Source organism: Taeniopygia guttata, chromosome 4A (genome assembly GCF_048771995.1).
Source record: "Taeniopygia guttata chromosome 4A, bTaeGut7.mat, whole genome shotgun sequence".
NCBI lineage: Eukaryota > Metazoa > Chordata > Aves > Passeriformes > Estrildidae > Taeniopygia > Taeniopygia guttata.
The window spans coordinates 11,450,153-11,474,120 of NC_133029.1; the positions used below are offsets into that span (position 1 = coordinate 11,450,153).

The 23,968-nt window shown below is 42.1% G+C and overlaps 1 protein-coding gene and 1 long non-coding RNA gene across 8 annotated transcripts in view; both read right to left on the bottom strand.

The window, feature by feature from the left end:
- The window catches only part of ACSL4 (acyl-CoA synthetase long chain family member 4), a 38,246-nt gene extending 31,753 nt beyond the window's left edge, over positions 1-6,493 (bottom strand). For 3 of the 7 annotated variants that reach the window (XM_072929151.1, XM_072929148.1, XM_072929147.1), the window contains exon 1: positions 4,045-4,191. The gene's annotated coding sequence lies outside the window, so the exon portion shown is untranslated. Of the gene's footprint in view, positions 1-4,044; positions 4,426-4,453 lie in introns of those variants that run through there. The other 4 variants (XM_072929149.1, XM_002197674.7, XM_030272642.4 and 1 more) reach the window with 3 other exon arrangements.
- A 4,025-nt stretch (positions 6,494-10,518) lies between these two features.
- On the bottom strand, positions 10,519-23,955 carry LOC140684169 (uncharacterized). The gene is made up of 3 exons (XR_012056000.1): positions 23,712-23,955; positions 16,914-17,183; positions 10,519-10,564 (listed from the first exon to the last, which is right to left on the bottom strand). It is a non-coding gene; the product is annotated as an uncharacterized lncRNA (long non-coding RNA).
- Between the last annotated feature and the right edge of the window lie 13 nt (positions 23,956-23,968).

The following is a 23,968-nucleotide window of genomic DNA, read 5'->3' on the forward strand; positions in this document are numbered from 1 at the left end:
AAGTCCAAGTGCTTAGTTCTATCTGAAGCAAAAGAAAAAGGAAAACAATTCCTCACATCCTTCACATTACACAGCTGTTACTCCAAATGTAAAGCAAATAAACTGCACACTGACTTTCTGAAGCAGCAGCATTTGCTCTGACCTCACATCCATCCTAAGCAACTCAGGCACTCAAACTTTAAAATTCATCCATTATACAAACTGATAATCTGGCAACATGTTGGCTGAAGAAAAACACTTCCCACTCTGCCCAGTCCCATGCCCACAGTCATCTTTGCTTGTTTGTTCTGCTCTTCCATTTCCCAACACTGCCTGTGCTATTTATTCCCTTACTAAAAATTTGTTCAATGTGCCTTTGAGTTTTCTGCTATATTTGGGATCATCCTAAATAACTCTCCAGACAATTGTACCATCAGGCCTCACACGCACACACTCCTTGGAACAAAGCTCTGCAGGCTCAAGACCTCATCCAACCTGGCTTTAGCATTGCCAGGCTTGGGGCATCCACAGCCCTCCTGGGCAACCTGTGCCCGCTCTCACCACCCTCACTGTAAAAGAGAAGCTGATGCCAGCCCCAGGTCAGTCCTGACCCAGAAGCTACTTTGGGCTGTGGCAGCACAGGCCAGCAGCAGCACAGTACCCTGCAGAGGAGACAGGCTCCCTATCTAGGGCAATAATAAGAGCGTGAGGAATTTCCACCCCCACCACTCATTCCTAACCTCTGGCTCACACACTTGGTCAGGTAAATAATGTTATGAACAGCTGGCACACAATCGAAGCTGTATCTTGATTATGAGCGCACTTCACATGCAGTGCTAGGTGGGAACTGATAGTCCTGATAAGAAGTGGGGCAGGCAAAGCAGAGCTGCTGTAGTTTATTTACCTTCTACCCAACCATTTTTGTTGATCCAATGCAGATCACACTAGATACTTTCTGCAGAGAAGGAAACTGAAACCACAGCTCCCAAGCAATGCTGGCCACTGGCCAAATCTTTTTCCAAACAGTGTCTTTTAGCTCATGTCCGTATAAAACAAGCAAAACCAACTCACAGTTCCAGCATGTCCAGGACTAAGGCAAGGTCTTCCCCATGCACCACTCAGACCACAGAGCAGTCTGAGAAAAGGCCACGGGCACCACAGCTGTAGGAGAAACCCGTCCCACCACCCGAGTGTGTGCCTTACCTTCAGAGCAGCACAGGCTACCCTGAGAGAGGGCCACAGGAGGAATAACCAGTGCTGCACTCAGCGTTTGTTTGCATGTGCCTACCTACAGAGGTCAACGTTTTGGAGACACAGACAGCTTCTAGGAGTGTCAGCAGATTATAAACAATCCTAATTTTCCTCCCTCACACTCAACCAAAAAAACAATAATAATCTCTATCCACTGTAAAGATAGTTCTACCAGCAGGAGAAATTTTGTTAAGCCCTCCCTTCCATACAGCTAGTCTATTCCAAATAGAAATGTGAAGGGCAATAGTCCCAGTTACAGGGAGGAGAGGAGGAGACTTTGGAAAAAAGATGAACACCAAAGCAGTCACTCTGCAGCTGTCCCAGAAGGCAGTAAAATTAAACAGTGTGGACAGCTTTCGAGATAAGCCCTCCACAAAAAAGGCTGAAGATGTTACACCATCTAAATAACAATCCAATCTACGAACAAACAGAAAGAAACCATAAATTCTGTTTCTCAGGAAATTGCTTTCCTCCTTCCATTCAACTTCCTTCTCTCCTGAGAAAACAAATGTCCTCAACCACAGTGCTCACATGGTTATTTGAGTATACTACGAAACTTCCCTTAATGATTAACTCCAACTCTTTTTTAGTTTAAGCAAAGCCTTACTCGGAAGGGTTTGCTTATGAAAGAGCACTCATTCATTTGTCATGTTAACTACCTAACTCTATTTAACATTAACTTCAATATATTTTGCATGTTTACTTGGCTCAGGCTACTCTTTGGTATTTAATTTGAGTACTAACTTTATTTACCACAGTGTAATAGGCTGCACCTATTTTACTAGATATAGATCACAACATCACCTGGCATGTATCTGGAGGCAAAGCCTTGCCTTAGTAGTTTGTTCGGAAGTGGTTTCTCTATTTTTATAAAAGGGCTGAAGCATCACCTTTGCATTAGGAGAAGGTGTCATCTGCTGAACTCTGCTAATTTATTATGCTGAAAGTTTATAGCTGCTGCTGTTGGATTATTCAATAAGCAGCCAACAGGCAGCACCGTCACTGGAAGTGCATGTTCCAGAGGGCATTAAAGGAGCTAACTGTGCACGAGATGCAAACACCTAAATAATGAACACCTCCTGAAACCCCCCACCACACCAGAGTCCAGAGGGAAATCACCTGTTTCAAGTTTATACAATTCTGTAATTTAAGACAACAGTGAAGGAGGAACTGGTAAATACAAAAAACTGAGAGCTATGTTAAATATGCATTAAATAATTTCCAAAATTACTTTTATGAGGAAATATTTAAGGCTTCTGTAGAATTGTATTAAAATACAAACTTTGTATGCATGCAGAAAGAGCAGAAGAAATAAAAGTGAAATCTGTCATCCTGTCAGAGACTGCAGAACTTTGTTACCTGTTTTTTAATTGGGTGAAAAGACTGGAGACATGAAAATCCTAAACATATCTTAGGGAAAAAGAAAATCCATGTCCTTAGTCACTGCAATTAGTCTGAGATGACAAATTCCAAAGATTCAAAAAGCAGAACTTATAGAAAAAACATCGTATGTTTCTAAAGTCTATCTGCAGCTTTACTTGCTCTTTTTTGCACTGGAAGTTGGCAAGGTTACAACTGTAAGTTTGTCTATAATAGTAATGACAACACACATCACATTCTTATTTTTCTGCAACAATCTAAGATGCAAAGAGGACCAACAGAGGACGCAAGCAAGGACCAACATTATCCTTAACCTGACAATTATCTTTTACCATCATCAGGGATTTCAATTGTCCATTTACTTTCTATATAACACTCCTTGACACCAAATTTCTCTGTAATCTCCATCTATATTTATTGAACATCCTCACTGAAATGTTTTGTACTACCACTCCTCTTTTTCCTAACATAAATGTTTCAGATTTTTTTTTTCCTCAAATATTATATGCTACTATTATTTCATTAAGGGACTGGGCAAACAGCAGCACTGGATCAGCAGAGGTCTGTGCAGCCAGGGCAGGGGAGCCAGTACTGCACATGCAATTGCTTTTCAAATAAGTTTCAAAAATCCACAAAGGGGATGTTCTAAACACCGAAAAAGGAAAATCTATCACAGAAGAACATGACAACGAAAAATATTCAGCCAGATTCTTGCTTTCCTTTAGCAGGTGCTTCTGTGAGGCGGAGCAGAGAAGCATGCGCTGAGCAGCGCATCACCTCTCCTCATCAGCATCAGCCCATCTCCGAGCCCAGCCTCCTCGCCTGCATCCGGGCGGGGGGCTCCGGGGGAGGCCAGAGCACCGTCGAGCAGCGGGCAGGGCCCCGGGCAGGCCCAGGGAGACGCGGGGATGAGCTCCCGCCGGCGCGGAGCGGGGCAGGGGCGGGCGGGGGTCCGGCTGCTGGCGGGAGAGACCGCGCTCGGCCCGCGGGCTGCGGGCAGGACGGGGAACGCGAGATGCGCCAGCGCTGCTGCCCCGGGGCTGCGGAGAGCACCGGAGCGGAGCCCGGCCCGGGCGGTGCTGGGGCGGGCAGGGGCGCTTCCCGCCCGAGCCCCCTCAGCGCTTCCAGGAGGCCTTTCCGCGCCGCCACCTGCGCCGGCAGCGGCCGAGGCAGCTCCTGCCCGCCCGTACCGGAGCGCCGAGCCCCGCCGCATCCTCCCGGCCCGGCCCCCCGAGCCGCGGCCGCGGGGACGGACCTGACCCCGCGTAACCCCGCTCCTTCCCCGGCTGACCCTGCCCCGACGGGAGCCCAGCGGCCCCTTGCCCTCCCCAGATGCTGCCGAGCGGCAGCAAGGTGAGGGAACCAGCTCTGCCCATCCCTCCTCTCCTCACTCCATCCCGTCCCATCCTTCCCCGCCGCAGAGCCCGCACTCACCGCGCCCGGCCCCGGCGCTGCCGGAGATCACAGCGCTACCGGCGGCGGTACCGGCTGCTAAAATGGCTGAGGGCGCGGGGGAGGAGCGAGCCCCGCGCCGCCGCCGCCAGGGCCGCCCAATCCTCCCTCCCTCCCTCCCTCGGCCGCCGTGACGCGCTGGGGAAGGGGCGGAGGCGGCCGCGGACCCGGGACCCGGGCCCCGCTCGGTGCTGCCGCCGCGTCCCGAGGTGATCCCGGGATTCGCAGGATCGTGAGGGGTGACACGGGACCCCGGCTCCGGGCCGAGCTCGGTCAGCGCGGCCCTGTGCGGGGCTGGTCCCAGTCCCGCTGAGGCTCGGGAGCAGGCCGCGGGCAGGCCGAGCTGCACCGCAAACGCCGCTCGGGAACCCGGCCCGACCCCCGGGCACACCTCCCGGGCAGGCTCCAGCGGAGAGCAGCAAGGCAGTCCGATCCTTCAGGCTGGAGAAGACAGCTCAGATGTTTGTAACCCAGTTTCGGCTCCTGGCAATCTGGAGACCACCAGGCCCAGTCGGAGGCCCCTTTCGTTTTTATTCAGAACACAAGGAAAGGGTTTCAGCAGCACTGCTGACGAGAGCGACTGGGATTACTCACAGTTCAGTTCAAAAAGCCAGAGGCTACAAATATCCTCATGATTCATGCAAGAGTTTGCCAGATGGCTTTAGCTGTTTTGGAGTCTGAGGCTTCTTCTGAAGAGAACTGGCACAAAATAACTTGCTTCTGACAATGCCACTTCTTAATAGCATGTAAGGGAAGAGGAAACATTTGGTGCTCCATCTATGTGGAACAGAAGTCCAGCAAGAACCTCCCCCGCCCCATATGGAGTGGGATAGAGTGTGAAAAAATAAAACTGGCATACATTACATAGCCACCGCTATATTTGGTAACAGGTTTGCTTCCATAAAGGACAACATCTTGCAGGACGCTAAAATGTTCCGGCAACAATTGCACATGCAATGTGGATGTTATATTTAATAATTCCCAGAGAAGCAAAAAGCACATCACTTCCTTGGATAGAGGCTGAGCTGCATCACTGTGTGGGTTTTGCTCTGTTTGGACTATATGACACTTGTGGCAGTCTGTTATACTCTCACTTTGTTCTAATTTGTTTCAAACCCCATTTTTCTTAATGTCACATCATCTAATAAGGGAACCTGGATTGCACAAGATGCCCAAAGGCATATCGGTTTCATGCAGATTACTTTTTTGATGTAACCTCCCTAAATACTTAGAAAATGTTGGGCAAACCAACTTGCCACATTTTTTTTTCCAACTAGAACACTGACACAGCTTCTTTTCTAAATTTTTGCCATGTGTAGTAAATTGGCAAGAAATTCTACTTGCAATTTATTCCAGCTATTTTATACTTCTTATAGTATTAGATTTTGAATTAAGTGCGTACAGATTTATCTTGATGTATCCTGCTGGTGGGTAAGGAAGCATGTCTTGTGCCTAAGCCAGCTAAAGCACTGGAATGACCACAGTGGATCAGAGCAATGCCTGAGGCAGAATACGATGCTGTTCTCAGCAGTGGCTGACCACCTCCTGGGAAGATGAGGACTTCTGCAACTTTGAGACCTTTAGCTAGAAGTAGCCTGTATCTGCTCTTGATAGAAAAGGCAAAAGAAATCCAATTGCTTTCTTAGTCCTCTAAGCTTCCAGCAACTACAGCTTGATCAGCTTCCAGCAACTACAGCTTGTGTCGTTCCACAGTCTAACTTCATGCTGGGTGGAAATCACCTCTGTATGTTCCATGCCTTCTGTCTGGTATTTCCACATGATGTCCCCTGACTTTTGCATTAGTTAACTATTCTCTCTTACCTCTCTCCATGATGCTCCTTGTTTTACAGATTTGTAACACACATTCCTTGAACTACTACCTTACTTATATCTCTTCTAGGCTGACAAGTCTCACACTTTCCAGGTGCAGTTTCATAGTACCTCCAACAAGTTGGAGCTTCCATCTCTCTGCTGCAGACTGTACGTCCTTGCTGCCACCTGGATTCCGGGTGCTTCAGGTTGTGCACTTCTGCTGAGTGTAACTCTTTCCCCTCCTCTTCCGTTATTCCCTCCCTGCTGGAGATCTCACCAAGCCATGGGACCACCTCTTCTTGGCCCTGGACAAGCTGGCCCTGTGTGCCACAGCAAGAAGCTCTGTGGGGAACCCCAGTGTCTGCAGGGTTTGTCCACTCATGTCCCCGGACCAGGCACCACTGACTGACATCCAGGCCTCAGTGGTGTTCTTGGGGATGCTCAACAAAATACTTTGTCTGTTTCAGAAGGACGAACATCTAGGTCAAACTAATAATTTCAGCAAAGTTGGAAACAAATTTTGGTTAATTACAATTAAGGAAAAAACATAACCTGTCAGGTTATCATTAGAATAATGAGTCCTAAAGTTATACTTACTACAGACAGGGTGAAGAGTCAAATACACCTTGTTCTGTGGAAGAGGCACCATGGGAAGCCTTTCCTGCAGCTGCAGGTATGCAAATATCTGACTGATTTTCATAATATTTACTGATACAGAATATGCTCTTTTGTTTGTCATAAGATACATTTTCATTTAAACCAGTTCTTTGAAAGATGCCAAACATTCTGTTTCAAAAGCAAAGCAGAAATGGATTTACTTGCTCTTTATAAATAAAGCTGTGGTCAACTAGTAATTCCCTGAGGATGTGTGATACTTCTAAAGGCTTTAAAACAGAAAGATAAGACAAGGAAGCCTATGGTCAGGAAGCTGACATTCACTATAAGATGTGTAAAATGTCTTTGCAAACTTTTAGAGGAGTCTTTAAACAGAAATGAAAATTATCTTTATACAACAAAATGTCACAGTATCCTCAAAACCAAATCTGACTGAAAGGATTTTCCTTGTCTCTCGTGTTGCAACCCTTTCATATCTTTCCAGTAAGAAACACTCGCTGAGGATCTCTGCGGGATGTGATGAGTGTAACAGCACTTCCCAGACAGTGAAGTCACTCTGTACTGACGCTGATTTTCAGCCTTAACACAGAGGTCAAAAGAAGAGAAAGGGATCTTGAGGAGAGGCTGAAGCCAAGGCCTCTGTTTTTCACCCAGAATTCAGTGCAAGCTTGGAAAGAGTGAAGAGCTTCTCACCTCATTCCTGATATCAGCAAAGGGATTGCATAATCTTAGCACTTCTAAGTAATAAATCAATATCTGGAGCCTTGTGGGTTGTTTATTTATATTAGAAGTGACTGATGAAATCAACTATTTCCTAAATACAATCCTGTTTGTCTTCACAGACTGTACAGTTAGAATCAAAACAACAGAAAACAAAATTTTTACACAAAAAATCTGAGAATCTGTTTTTTATAGGAAAAACACAAACCCCTTTATTGCATCTCCAACCATAATACTGGGCCTTTGGGGGAAGGAGCAGGAGCAATGTAGAGACTGTCTGATATGTTCTCTGAACAAAAAACCTGCAATCAGTTTTTCCCCCTCATGTACCCAAATATGACTTCTCACTTTGAGACATTGTGCAGAAAAATGAACAGCAGCTTGCAAGCACTGAACAAATACTTGCATTACATAATTAAATCATTGGTTAAGCCCTATTCCATGCATGACACAGAAACATGTACCTGCTTGCAGACACAACATTTGTATTTTCCAAAACCATCAGCTTCATTACCTGCTCAGATGTGTGCAGAGGTTAGAGCTACTCTGCTTTCCCAAAATAATTCCTGACAGTAGCACTCTGCTTAGGCTTCAAGACACCAGAGCAATGACAGCACACATGTTCTGATTTTCTCTTTTCCCTCATTCTTTCCTCCAAGTGGGCACCTAGTGATTTACTGTCTTGGGTCAAATCAGCACTCACAGCCAGTTCCATTAGTTGGGTCACACACTATGTGAAGCCAAAGGAGAATGTAGTTTCAGTGTTCTCTTACTGTCCAGTTTATCACAAAACTGAAAAGCCCAATCTCAAGCACAGCCTTAAAGTATTAGATCACAAATAGGATGCAGTATTGGACCAGGAATACCTGACTGAAGGATATACATTCTAAGAAAGGAAAGCAGTATTGACAGAGAGATTTCTGATATATACACAATAAATCTAAATTTATTTATTGTGTATAAAAGAAAGATGTGGAACTCTAAATTTAATGTTGTTGTTGCCAACACTTACATGTCTTATCTGCAGAACAATCAGTAGATCACCATAGAAAACAAAATACCTAGAAGTAGACTTCAGAGGAAACTTTTAACAGCCATTGCAAAAAAAGATTGTATAGTTAGCACATAATGAAATATATTCTACACTGCCTAGAGATATTCACAAGAAAGAAAATTAATTGCTATGGAAATGAAATGCTTTCTTTAACTTTTCCCCAGATCCAGTCTAAAGTGCATGACCACAGCAAACAGTAGCCACAAAAGGCCAGACGTACTACAGAGCCCATGAGATACATTATGGTTAAAAATATGATTTAAAATGGTCTTCTTTCAGCATTTCTGTATTCTCACCAGGATCTCTTGAGTCTTATAGTTCCCTTTAAAGGAATCATAACATTTTAAATATAGTGCCCTAATTTTTGGGGACTTCATTAGAGAAAACACTAGACTTCGGTGAGGACCTTGACCTCAATAGTTTTTCTGTTTACATATGTGATGGCAGAAGTTTTTGACAGGAACAGCAAGGCCAGCTCCTAATTGATACCTTTTTCCACAATTTTTTTTTTTTATTTAGAACCTAGATAGAAAAAAAGTTACTTGTTTACCTTAACATTGCTCCAGTTTTTCATTTGAGCTTAATTAAAAAAAAAAATACAATACTCCATTTTAAGAAGTAGCAGTAGTCCTAAGCATGTATGTATGTGGGTTGGCTGCTGCTTCAGCTGCATTTCTGAGGAACAGGGAACAGGGAGGAACAAACAACATCCTCTGTGGTGCTCCTGTACATGTTGTTCTCACAGGGAACAGTTGCATGTGCATGTACTCCTCTGAATTTGCACAAGTGAGAAGTAATGTTGGTAAGGTTAGAATTACTCAACTTACTGCTTATCTGTTTATAGGCATTCCTAGAAACCTTGGGGGCAAATACACATCAGTAGATTGCATGAAAGACAGATATTATCTTGTGTGCAAACCATATTTTGATGCAGAAAGGAGCAGTTAAGTAATTTTAGAGTAACTACCTTCCTGTGTAACAATTTACCTATTACACAAAGATTAAATGGTGTGTTTCTTTGGGTTTTGATATTTCATTTCTTGAAGTGAAAAACCAAATCAACACATAGTCCTTAACATTGAGAGATTGAACTCTTTCCTATACATAATAATATAAAAATCTAGGAGAAATTCCTAAAAGTTATTTGCTGATAGACTGGCAATCTATTTACATGCAAGCCTTATAAAATTTTCTTGTTATTGTGAGTTGTGTTGTGCGATTTTTTTTAAACAATCTGTAAATGTTCCTCTTGGAACATCTGTTTTTATGGTTGTAAATCCCTATAAAATCAATACAAACTAATCCTGCTTTCATCAAATATACTTTCTTTTTGTATCAGACATTGCTGTGCCCAGAGGGTAAAATTATGGAGTGGTAGCACAGAACTCTAGCCCAAGGACAGAAGTATTGCATATGCCTTAAAGCAAATAGGTAGTCTTCAAGTACTAAAATATTCTGTGCATCCTGTCTCAATTCCAGCAAGCTGCCAGTCTGCCCTGACATGCTCCAGGAGTTCTGTTTCAGGCTGTTCCTGAAATGGCAAGAGAGCACTTACAAGACAGTCTTGCAGCTTCCATTCTTTAATGATTTGCAACACACTGCACCTATAAGAATCTCATTTACCCAGTTTGTCAAAAAGTCAGGATTTTGCTGTAATTCAAATTGTATTCTTTTAATTCTGTTTTTTCAGCAAAGCTTTGAGTCAGCTTGTTTTTTCTAGCATAACCCCTTTCTTCAGAGGCTGATTTATCACCACACTGTTTCCCATTAGCCCAACACAATTACCTCCATAGTACTGTGGAACACTGAAAAAGGAACACAAATTCCAGGAGAAATATCTTTTAAAATGTAATTTATGGACAGTTTGCTGTCATGGTATAGACCTCTTCAGCAATTTCAACACTGAACAGTTTAAGAAAGGTATATAATATTTGGTCAAACCCTTTAGGAGTCACCCATAAAACATTCCCCACATACACTTTTACCTCTCCCATCCACTTAGGTCTGTATAAGCTCTTGCTTTCATGAACAAAGATGCCAGAATAACAAGTTTCTACATCCTTAATATAATTTTTCAGTCAACAAGTCAGCAGTTCCTTTGCATAGTAACTTCATTGCCAAAATCTTTTGGGTCTAAATTGGTCAGTTTCCATTCATAATATCAGTGGTACACAGATTTGTCCATGAAAAAAACAGAAATATCATATAAAGATGGGCAGTGCAGCTCAAAGTACAAAAAAGGTATTGGAATTCTTACCTGAAAAGGTGCTTCCTATGAGATGATTTGACTCAACCTCAGATCTGTAAAGTAAAAGCATTTACAATGAAGATTCCAGGTGAAAGTCTAAAATGCTGTAGTAAAATTAACAGAACTCTGATTCTTAAATGCTTGCACTTGTAACATTGACTTTACTTTTGGCAGCAAAATGGAAGAGAATTCTTCCTGCACAATCAGTTTGTCAGGTCAGTGGCTGTTCCTCAGGTTTCCAATTAACGTCACGTATGCAAGAAATATTAATGGAATATACTTCATTTACACAATACTTCTAATGACTGTGCTTTTGTTTCTGTCAGTAGTCCTATTACAAGCTAATTCTTGGAGTCAGTTATTTAATTTATTCACATGACCATATATGCAAATTGTTTGCAAAAAATAATTGTTATTGTTGTAGTAGCTACAGAAGAAGTAAATGCTTGTGAATGAAGTTCCTAAATTCACAGGCCCTGGGACCAGGGAGGGGAATGGCTGCATTGTGAGGTGTTCTCTGCCCAAAAGCAGACACCATCTCCCCCCAACAGCCCACCCCCACTATCTGCTATGCTATCTGGTTCCACAGGCTAGCCCAGGTATCAATATTACACAGCTGACAAGCACCCCGATAACAGTCACTTCTTGTTTAGAAGAATAGTATCACTTACAGACCTATTTTCTTACCAGACAGTGATACTTAAGAAAGATGATGCTAGGGAGTTTCAGCTTTAGCCTCTGCTACCTAGATAATTCAACTCCTACATTGGTATACAATGGAAGCATCCTCACATAAAAGACTTGTAGCAGCTTGAGAAATGAGAAGGCAGTGCAAAAATAGGCAGGGTAACAAAAGGTACATTATATCCACTGGACAAGCAGCCTGAGCAACTCCATCTCTTACCAAGTTTTAAAATACTGTTTTTCATTACTTCATCCAACTGTATTATCAGTCTTAACAAGAGATGCCTTTCTTATCTCCTCATTAGCAAGGATACAAATAGCAGTAGGGCTGTTTTCCCTTTAAATATTATTGATCAGCATTGACAGTAACACCCTTCAGGAGAAAAGTCAGGAGCAGCCCAAGTGTCAGCCCAGGACACCAGAGCACAGCAGTGGCAGCGCCTTCTCTCCCCTCACACACAAGTGAGGGTCAGTTCTGCCTGCAGAGGCTGCTCAGCAAACAGAACATGTACAAAGTGTGTAGCACAGGACCAGTGCTTGTTGTCAGAATTTAAGGGGTTGTCCAAAACAAAGCAGTTATGTGTGCCTTTCTAAGACGTGTTTTCACACTGGACTTACATATGTTATAGTAAGATCTGAACTCCCCAAATACCACCTATGTGTTGGACTGGTATAATAATTTCATTCCTTCTTATAAGCAGACTTCTCATATTAGAAAGGAATTCTATAATTTGGAGACACACCACATAATAGAACATAAGTTCACTTTATCCCCTTTTTACCTCTGCCGTCTATCAAATTTTGTTTTATACTGAGCATTTGACAAACACTGCTGTGGCTGGAGAATTAAAAGCTCTGTCCCTATTCAATGTCATTGAATGTTACACTGCTATTCACCTCCTTTCCCAGAAATGGCTGCCCACAGGAGACAAGGCCTTTAGACTGAAATATTGCTGTGCAGAGTAAACAAGAACTCCTACGAGCAGCAGAGCTGATGAAGCCTTACAGGCTTTTAATAGATTTGAAACCCTAGCTCTTTTTCTTCCATGGATTTCCTGTTTAATAAGGATGCTCAACTTATGTTGTTACTGTAAAAGATCATTCAACATCATTCACCATTTCCATGCTAAACTAGGTTGCCATGTGACTGCACATGCAAATCCTGTGTGTCTTCACCTTCGACCCAATATCAAATTCTTATCAAAAAAGCAAATTTATAAGGTGGGACATCCTTTCCTCACTGAGCTTTTATTGTCAGGTCTTGAGTCTCTCCAAGTTATCCTGTGAAAGCAGCTTTGTTCCATGCTTCAGGTAGGAATTTCGGATAACAAAATCCACCAGCTTCTTGCTCAAGTTTACTCACAAAATTAGATCTATAATCAATGCTACTGTTTCATATTTTTCCCTATTTTATATAATAATTTCAAACATTAAACACTTTTATACTCTTCTGTAAAGTGTTACAAGAGTACTTGAAGTACATAGAGTCCTTGCAGTGCAGGGGAAGCACTACAGACAGAAATTGCACCCTAATTTCTAAGCATTTCCTTTTACTTTTGCTACTCATTTAATGCTAAAACTATCAAATAATTTCTGATACTTGTTTCCAATTTTCACTTTTTTTTACATAAAAACCAGCAAATGCTACCTCAATGCAAATTCCATTACCTTACATCCCATGTACAAAATGTAGGACCTTTCAGATTTGATCTTGCAAATAGTTAACCTGGAGAAGTTATCACACAAAACAAAAGAACAAGAACAGGTATTTCCACAAAAGAGAGACTCCATGAGAACTGAAACAGGCTTTTAATGAGCCTCCACTGAATTTGGCAGCACAGAATTCTGTGCTTACTTGGAGTGAATCAACTTAGATGACTGAAATACTGTGAAATTAATCTCCATTATGACCCCACTGACTTCTCTGGTGCTACACTGGGCACAAGGCTGTATAAAGCTATAAAAAGCTACAATGTGCTATAGCACATGCTATAAAAAGTGTTGGCATAAGCACAAGGGAGTTCAGTAAATTGTTAGAGGATTTGTGATGAACAAGAGGCTTAAACAGTTTTAAACCAACAACACAAGATTTAACTTTAGACTTATTATTTTTCTATGGTATAACTTAATGGCAATTCCTCCTAATACTGGATTTAAAAGTTTAAAATAAGCCATAATAAGCCATATTCAATATCTCAGGAGGTCTACAGTAATAATACCAATTAAGCCTAATAACCACCTAAGTCTGTAGGTCTAAGACAGTCCCCTGGGTGTTAGGTGATAGTTCAGCTAAATACTGAAATGTCCCACTCAGGCAAATAAAGCAATAGTTTTAGCAAATCAAGTTTAAAATGCCTGCCACCCAGGCCATATTTTTATTATGCTGACCCAAAATAATGATAAATAAATGCTGTCAAGTTTTTATCTCTTGATAAATGTATTCCCAGAATAATTCCTTCTTCTTCCACCCCCCCCCCCCCCCCACAGGCCAGGTGAGGAAATGGAACAAGGATGTGTAACATTCAATGAAAACATAATGGTTTTTAGGCCTGCCTGAAGACAGAATTGGTGCAAATCCATCTGAAGCTGATAAAAGGGCTTTCTAAGATTATTCATGATATTTCAAAGCAAACTGCCCCATGTGCAGAGAAGATATAAACCCCCTACTCCTGCTTTCCCTAACACACCTTTTAAGGTTCAGAGAATAGAGGAGGGGTAAGAATTAACTTTCAGGAATTAATTTTCAGAATCTGCTAGAGAATTTTACACCATTGGTTCTACAAGCTTTAGACGACTACACTCTACTCTTTACAATTTAACCAAAATATTTCAGATTATTCAGGCCATTCAATATCCAAAAATACATTGTGGGAACCCCTTGCTTCTGCTAACAGGCAGATGCATTGGGGTGGCTGTGGAGCATAACTCAGGCAGGATTATCAAGAGTTTGACTAACTGCTTGATTTTGACATTCTACTGATTCAGCTTGAATCTACACTCCAGTACCATCCCAAACTGCCAGTGAGTTGTGCTGCTCACACACACACAATGTAGTTTACTGATTTTATTTCAAATTATGTCCTCTTGCACCACTCTGCCTTTGTAATATGGCAGTGACCAATGACTTCTTTACTAAAAATCAGCTGCCTCCCAGAAAGGAAAGCACTGCTGTTTAATACAGTAACCCCTCCAGCTCTGGAAGACTCTTCCTCCCGGGTGCAAACCAGGCTAAAGCCAAGCAGGACCGGGGCTGCCACCTGCTGTGCAAGTTTTGCTCTCTCTTACAACAGGGAGTAATTTTGTAACCAAAGGTTAATTGCAGAACGCAGATGTCTAACCTGATTTCCTTCATAAATAATCATCTAGAGAGGAATCTGGCACACGTGGAAATGAGGAGAATCACGTCCTGAAGCACAGGCGTGTTCAGTGGTGCACACTCACAGGGTGTCCAGGCAAGATCACAGCGGCAGGAGCCTCACCTGAGAGGGTCACACACCTGCTCTGTGACATTAGTTCTTGTGGACACTCTCTACATGGGTACAACCCAATGTGCTTCAACCTCTAAAAAAGAAATATCTCAAAATACCAATTCCTGGGGGCATTTGAACTATTTTATACAGCACGTGAATGAATGCATGAGAACTGCCTGCAACCCTACGGATAATACAAACTTTGTGCTAAATGTTCACCAAATTGCACATGTCTGCTTGACTGATGATTTCTTTCCTGCTGGTTTTGGGTTTTGCTTGTTTTGTTTTAAGAAAAGCAGATTTTATATAGATACCAAGTATTTTTCTGTTTGTGTGGCTGAATCTCTAGAATTTTCTTTGCTTATCTAGCAGCCATTTGTGCTCTTTGGAGTTAATAGAACAGCAGCAAACAGATCTGAAAAACAGGAATAAACTGAAATGTTTCAAGCTGAAATATAAGGAGTTTTGTTCATCTTTCCCTCTTCTTTGGATAATTTTTTCAATGACATGCTCCTGGAGATCCTTTGAGCTTATGTGCCCACACTACAGTTTCAGCTTATCTCTTTTTCTCTGTTTCTAGTAAAGAAGGCTTTTACATAAATAATTGGGGTACATTTGTTCAGCATTAGTTAGAGTTTTAAACAGAAAAATCTGTTGCTGAGTCCCTATGATCTGCTGGGTAACAATCTGTACTGAGTACCACAGCAATGACCTCCCATCCAGGCAGGAAGAGATTGTGTCAGGGTTGGGATTGTGGAAGAAATCTTCCCAGTAATCAGCCAAAGGAGAAAACTCAGCCCCCAGTTCTGAAGCATGTGAATACCATCAGCCAAGCTGTGAAAATGCTCACATGTACACAAGCGTGAATCCTGATAAATATAGAAAGCTCTGTGGTAAATATTTTTAAGATTTATGCAAATGACTAAGAGGAGCTGAGCTGTCTGAATATCACAGACCTGAAAAACTCTTTTGCATCCCCTGTTCTATTACTGGAAACTGTTAGCAACCATCCACTAATGTGGGATGGATAAAGGAGCCAATGGCTACATGATTCATCTGGATACCAAGATGAGAAAATAAGCCAAGATATTAAATCTGCATGAGATATATATTTTCTTGTTTCCTTCAAACACAGTGCACTTCATTGGCTTCAGCAAATAACACAAAAAAAAACCCCTCTTATATTTAAACATCACCTGCTTTACAATAAATGCAATCCTCACATATTGCAAGAAAACTTAGTTCAAGTTATTTATCACTAAATTTCAGTCCAGCGATTGCTGCAGTTTAGAGCTAGTTCCTTTCTACCCCATCTCATCTGAGAACTACAAAACCAATTTCACTCTGACAGGTCTAACATGAGAACACAATTCCTGCCTTCTTTCCTGCAAACACTGACTCCTTTTCCCAACCCATCTCCTATCAGAATGCTTGGTGTGCCTAGGCCCCAGCCAAGCTCTCAGTGACCCCATGGCCATCATCCCTTCTGCAGAAACAGGCTCATATTCTTGGAATTTAAAGTAAAACTCCCTTATAGAAGAATATTGTGTCTCATGCAGGTGTGCCATATATTGTTAGAATAGAACTAGTTCAATTCATAGAAACAGAATCATAGAATGGCCAGGGTTGGAATCGCCTTCCTTCTACTAGACCAGGCTGTTACACCCTCACAGGGAAGAATTTCTACTTAATACCTAATATAAATCAGCTCTTTTTCAGTTTAAAGCCATTCTTCCTTGTTCTCTCACTCCATGCCCTTGTCAAAACTCCCTCTCCAGCTTTCTTGGAGCCCCTTTAGGCAATGGAAGGTGCTCTAAGACCTCCCTGGAGCCTTCTCTTCTCCAGACTGAACAATCCCAACTCTCTCAGCCTGATTAATAGTAAATTGTTACTATTTCATTTCCTATGTGTAGAAAAGTGGTCATAGCAACATTCTCAAAGGATAAACCAACAAAACTTGTACTGCTACTGAAAGTAAAGTGTGTGTGGGTTATTGTATTAGTTATAGAGCATTGGATGAGAATTGTAGGGGGTGAACAACCACCAGAGGGCTCGCGGCTCCTTCCAGGCTGTTCAATGAAATGGTTAAACCTTCTGTGACAAAGCACTTAAACATGACCTGTGTCCCGTGTGAGGCTCCTACTCTTTGTGAAATGCATTAGCTTGCACAGAAAACATGCCAATATACTCACTTTTCCTCAATAACTTATTAGGAGACACTAAAGACATACCTCACCATGGTCCTTACCAGGGGCTGCAGGGGAATCTCTGCTCCAGCACCTCCTTCTTCACCTTGGTGACCTTGGTGTCTGCAGTTGTTTCTCGTTCTCTCTCCTTTCTTCCACTGCAGCTGCACAGGGGTTATTGCTCCTTCTGAAAGCTGTTATCCCAGAGCTGTTGTCTCTGTTGGGGCTGGGCACAGCCTTGTCCAGCAGCGGGTCCATCCTGGAGCCAGCCAGCCTTGCCTCTCTTGGACATCAGCTGGCAGCTTCACAGAAGTCATCTCGACCACCAAAACCTTGTCATGCAAACCCAATACAAAGGTATAAGAGCAGCCTTTTGGTATTTTAAATCTAATTTCAGGGGTTATATTCACAGAAGTGTTCAAGCGTGTGACTGACACCTGTGCATGCTAATAAATGATGGGAGGGTCAAACAGAACCCAGGTTTGGTTCAGAAATCTTTGTGGAAAATGGACACTTCTTGATCACTCATTGTAAAACTGAGGTATCCAACACCTCCTTCCCAAATATCACAAGACATAAAAACACACTGTGATAACACAATTTTATAACATAATAGACCTGACCATATAATATTCCATGACAGAATGAAATGGTACAAATTTCATTTAATTTAATTAACCAGAGATTGCACCATGTTATAGTCCTCCTTCCCACTTTTCATGTTGTTTCTCAGACTGCTGTTACATTTGTTTTACATTATGTAAAATATAGCAGTTCCCTGACTTTGAACACCAAATATCACTGTGGTTTTAATAACAAAGGCAAATTCCACACAGAAGGTTAGGGAAGACAAAGTGTTCTGAATCCCTCAAGCTGAAGTTCATAAGCAGTGACCGTGTCTCACAATCTAAAATTAATTCTTAGTTTTAAAACTAAGAACTCAGTTTTTGCCAAAAGGGTTTTCAGTAATTCATCATGGATGCCAGTGTGCTCAATAAACTGTAGCAAAACAGAACAAAAATAGAAAGCACACGTTCTTCTGCCTTAATATCTATGTAGATTTAGAGTGTACCTCCTACGTATACCAGTCACAGCTTAACTCAACTGTAACAAACAACTAGAGACTGAGAAAAGTGCGGTTAAGGTTCAGCTTCCAGGAGAAAGAGTTTGGATGGTTCTTTTTAAAATGCCTTTTATTATATTTAGCAATAATATGGGGCTAGTACTGGACATAAAATAAAGCACATGCCTTGAAAACTGAAAAATGGCTGAACAACACAGGACACAAACACAAAAGCAAGTGTTCTAAGACATAAATGTTTGGTTGCTGATGTATGAAAAGAGCACTCTTCTTTTTGTTAGTTCTCAAGATGCTTCAAGTTTAAGGAGAATATCTGGATAGAAACTTAAGTTTTTTTAAGAACATGTGTTTTATAGCAGATCCATTTTTTTTCAGACTCAACAAAAATATAGTTTCCCAAGCTCCAAACAACTTCAGAGACTGTGTTTACTCATTTAGAATATGAAACTACAAAGAAATATTCCCATTTTTCAGGTGGCTCCTCTACCTGTATTGCAGAATGACTGTACTGTTTGACCTCTTCATCTCAACGCAAGTAATCAAAGTGCAGATAAACTGTCAACTAAGATTTTCTTTATCTCAGAGCAAACTTTGCTGATTCGTGATAGTTCTGTACTTTCCCCTGCTTTTATATCCCCCTGTTTTTTGTATCTGCTAATACTGCAGCATTTTATGCAAGGGAATGTGAACATGAGAGAAATATGAATCAGTAAGAAGCTGGTTCATGCAGTTGTCATCTAGCAAATTTCTGCTGGTGCTTTATATTATTTTCAGTCTATCAGGTTAAAAAACATGACAATGTGATATGCTTTTCAAGCTTCTATTTTGAATGTTTCTAATTGACATTTACTTATTTTTTGGTATTGTCTAGCATATGTTCTAGCTAAATTAGCTGACAGGGAGAGATATGATAAATGCAACAGACTTTCACCTTTCTCTCAAGAAAATTCCTTGAGAGGAAATAAGCAATTACACTACCATAAGCCTTTCTTTAAATTCGTAAAAAATGCATGTGAGCAACTGACTCAATAGAAGGAAGACAGAATAACTGATGGAAGAATCTCTATGAGCCTGGATTTGTTGCAAGAAGGAAAAAACCCAACAAAACAGAAAAAATAACAAACAAATCCACCCTCTAGTGAGTGGCTTGCTGTAAGTATCTGCATCCCCCACAAGCAGAGGTGTCCTGCATGGCAGCTGCTGCTGGTGATCTCCCTGGGGCAGGGACACTCTCATGGTGCTCCTCGAGGCTGGGGGAGCCCTTACCCAGCATCTCATGTCTGCAGCAAGGCAGGAATGTTTGATGTCACATCCAAAGGTGCATTGCCTGCTCCTGACATGGATCTGCACCCAGCTGCAGCTTCACTAGAGCAGGGCACCAGCAGCAGTGTTCGACTGCCAGCAGACTCTCACAGTCTGTGTCCTGTGCTCAGAGCAAGTCAGCAGCCCTTGCCACAGCCAGCAGAGCATGGCTTGTGGCCCCACTGCTTTCACAAGTGATCCAGGTTTCATTACTTTCTGAGAAGGGGATAAAATGAGAATAATTTTCTTAAGACTATAGAAGTACCTCAGGAGTCAGTAGAACTCAGCCTGGGGTGTCAAAGGTCAGAGGAAGGATGTAGATGTATAGGCTTCTGAAGATTCAACCTCAGTAGGGCAGCAATTGTCCTAATTTTTGAAGGGAAAGTACATTTGATTTAATTCATGGGCTACAAGGAATGAAAGAAGAAGGCCAAGTGAAAAGTGAAAAAAGGTAGAATGTAAGTAGGAAGCCAAAGGGACTGTGGTTTCTGCTTTGTACAGAAATAGGCCTTCTGGTTTACAATTGTTGTTCCTCTCTGCATACACAACTTGAATGTATTCATACCCATAGTCTGCAAGTGCTGCCCAGAACTGTTCTAAGTCTCATTTTGACTGCTCAAAGCATTTTCAGACTGCAATTATGTGCCCAGTACTGTTCTTCAGCCAAAAAACCTACAAAAAAGGAAGATCTGTGAATACTGGTATTCACCAGAAACATTTCAGGACTTAAAATGTAACTTTGTTGCTCATTTAGCTTGTGGGTTTTTGTTGTTTTGGTTTTTTGTAATATCTCCTATACAACAATGGCACAAAGTCTCTACTACATCTACAGGTGTAACTACATACTGATGTGTACAATCACATTTCTAAAGTACAGCAGCAGAGCTTGATGCTGAGGAAATTGATATAATTAAATTCAAAGGATTTGAGGACAGGCTAAAGCTAAGCATGTAGTTAAATGCTTTTTTGAATAAGAATTAAGGTTGTTTATTCCTTCTGCTTTGAAGTCCAACTTGTGATGCTTGTTGATGATACCCACCACATGCAAGATTTAAGGCCTTGCCTTTACTTTCAGACTCACTTAAGATGGAATTTGCAAATGATACATTAGGGAGAGACAAGATGCAGAGTTTTGTTTTCCAGAGAAAGCATAAGCTGCCTTTAAATTTCATACCTTGTCAGTGGGGCTGCCCCACAGAGGCAGCGATCCAGGAGCTGAGGGCAGCCACACAGAGGCACTGACCTGACCAAGGGCTCATCCCAGAGCATCCAGCCAGGCCAGGCCAGGGCTGGAATGGTGCCAGGGCTGTAAGAGTCCAGTGGTCATTAAGGAAATGAGGGGGGACAAGCCAGGTCCAGGGTCAGGCCAGGAAGCCACTCAACAAGTCAGGAACAGCAAAGGCCAGAGCTGAGAACAGTCTGCCTAAAGCCCAGCCGGGGAGAGGAGGGGGCTCTGGGTGGGCAAGGACTCCTGGTACGCCCAGGGCCTGGCATTTCTTCTTGGATTAACATGAGATTTCACCATTTTTATATTTAAAGAAGCTACTGACAGAAAAAACACATTAAAAACACAAGTTAATCAGCTTCCTCATAGTGTCAGCCAGAGCCCAGAAAAATTAATGCTGGCATAAGACACTGAGGCAGAAAATGAGTAGCAAGGGGAGGAAAGGCAGAGATGATTGATACCAGTATAATGTGCTGAACTATGATTCTACTTGATCTTACTGAACATCTTTTTATTATTTATTTTAAAGTTATTATTTATTTTAAATGTTTCCTGAATGGTCAAGAATGTTTTGAAATGTAATTCTGTGTCCTCCCTCGAGCTTTGCATCACCTGCAAAATTAATAAGAATTTTCTCTGTTCTGTTACTTAAATTGTTAATATCAATAACACAGAGGCACAGACTGAAGACAGGCTTTAAAAAAACAGCAATATATCCTTTCCTTTTGTGAGTGAACTATTTCTTGCTTTGAACTACTCCTTGCTATGCAGGAAGTCTTGTACAGACCTCATAATACATTTACCCTTCTGTATTTCTTTAACTTTTTAAAGAAAATATCATGTAAGTGTCATAAACATAATCAAGTAGGACAGCAGGCTCTGTCCTATCCATAAGGCCTGTTCTCTATTGGAGGAAAAAAATCAAGTTATGTGGTGTGATTTATTTTTGACAGATCCATGTTGACTGCAAGTTTTCTCTGGTTATCATTTAGGTGCTAATAATAGTTTGTGAGGTTTATTTGTCCAAGGATTTTTAAATGAATTTAACATAGTTACACTTAAATTGAGCTGTATTTCTCTGGCTCCATCCCCCCTCTGATAACAGCAATGTACAGCTGCCGCTTCTGTTTTCCCAGCATCTCACTCACCTTCTTAATTCTTCAATTGTCTTTCAGTCACATTCACTAGACTCAAACTGAAAACATTTGGTTCATCTGCGTGTTCTTTATCTGTTCTTTACCTACTCTGGGCTGAGATAATTTTGTTTTCAGCACCACCAGCTCCAATTATCTGCTTGTGCATGGTCTTTTTTGTAAGTCTAATACAACAGAGACACCAATCCCTTTAGCTGTATTCATAATTTGTTGATAGATTTTCTTCTCTGTTGAGTAGGGGGTTAATAATTTATCTATATCCTTCTTAGTAAAAATATACGTAAAGAGCAGTTTTTATATGGTAGCTCTTGACAATTCAGTGGTTTTGCAGCAATACCTTTTTTAGTATTTCTTTCTTATTCTTAGTGATTTGACCCACCTTCCTTTGTATTTTCTTCATGTGTTTAAGGTCAACAGAGACCTCATGATGTGGCCAGGCTAAGCTTACTGCTATTTCTGTTCTACTCACAATTGGGATAAATGGCCCTTTGAATTATTTTCTAAAGCATCATTCCTTTTCTTAACTCCTTTTTTTAAACTTCCTTCCTATGAGATCTTAACTATTGGCTGCTTAAATCTTTAGCTTTCATGACTTCTGTTTTTATTTAGCTGTTCTCTTTCCTTCCTCTTCAATGGACAAGCTGACATTTTACAAACACTCTTTTTTTGTGAGCAAAATGCTGCCCACTTTCATGTTTTCAGCCAGTTATTCTTCACTGGCCATCTCTGAAAAATACACAACAACCTCAAACCACCCAACCAAGCCCTCACGTTCTTGAGGCTAGGTCATATTCTAAAGAAACCACTACATCTGAAATACCAGCACCTGACAATGCAGTGCTGCTCTGATGGAAAGGAGTTTCAACTTCACAAAAGATAACTCAGGAAAGTCAGAGAACCAGACTTCAGACACTGCCAAAGGTGAGACACTGAAATGCAGAGACAAGGTATAAAACTGCCTGGGATTGCTTCTAGCAGCAGTAGGTGCCCTCTTGTATGTGACTGAGGGAGTGGAAGGGGACAGATCTGTCCCAGGTTGTTCATTGGTAGACCCCTAAGAGACAGTACTCTGTGCCTGGTGAGCAGTAATCCAGTGTTTTAGAAATAGAGCATCTTTTTGAACAGTAATCCTACCGCTTAGAAATAGAGGAAGGAGAAAACTGACAAATATTGGTGTTAATGCTGAATTGCTTGTTTTGAGTATTCAGGCTGTGAAGCAGGGTAGTGCAGTGTGAATGTGTTGCAGGTGTGTGTGTGTCTGGTTAATGGGGAAGGAATTTACAGGAACATTGTGCTGCAGGTTTGCATCAACAATAGGTGTTTTAATCAATCAGCAGTGACTGAAAAGCCAGCATTTTGTAGAATTCTTATTAAGCTCAAATTGTGGAAAGAAGTCCTTGAAGATTTTGGAAGAGCCTGGTGGGATCCTTCTTTCCCAAAAAGGGAGTAATTTCTTCCACAGCAGAATGGCAGTGACATACGGCCTCCAGCTTTACAGACCAGGCATTGCTGCTGCTGTGTCTATATAGAAATCACTTTGGCTCAGCCAGTATTGATATCTAACTGGTCTTTTCAAACTTATTTGTGGAACTAACCTTTTATTTTAAATTAATCAGGCTCAACAGTTTGGCCAGTGATAGTGCTGTCCTAATGCTGTCCTGTGGAGAAGGAAAGCCCTGAAATAATCAGGACGGGGAGAGCAATGTGTTGCATGCAGGTAAAGTGAAATAAAATCTGTAGGAGACAGCTCTCAGGGGATGACCTGACTCTAATTGCCTTGAAAATATCCCCTTAACCTGCTACTCTCTCTGGTTCTCCACGGACCTTTGCCTTTCAGACAGAGTTACACATTTGCAATACAACCTCTTCACAATGCCACAAACCAGGAACCAAACCCTGTGCTCCGCTGCGCAGGGCACGCACATGGCAGTAAATCGTCTAAGCACTGAGACAAGTGGGGTCTGCGCTCTGTGCAAGGCACTGGGCACGCCTGGCTGCAGGCACCCGTGGGTGCCACACTGGGCACGCCTGGCTGTAGACATCTGCCCATGTCCTGACCGGAGCCCCGCTCGCATTTGTCCTTCCTCGTCCGACCTACCTGTATCTGCTTCAACGGCACTTGAAAAACTCGTTTATCGAGTTAAGGTCGCTGCCGATCTGGTCGGCGAACCCGACCGCGCTGAGGGGCGCGCAGAGCTGCGCCCGGTCCTTGCCGCCCTACCGGCCGGTGGCACTGAGGGGGCGAACCGCGGGCAGCTGCGATGAGCAGGAGGAGGAGGAGGAGGAAGGGGGCGAAATCAGGGACAACAGGCGGGAGGGAGGCGCGGAGGGGGAGCGCGCACCGCCGAGGGAAGG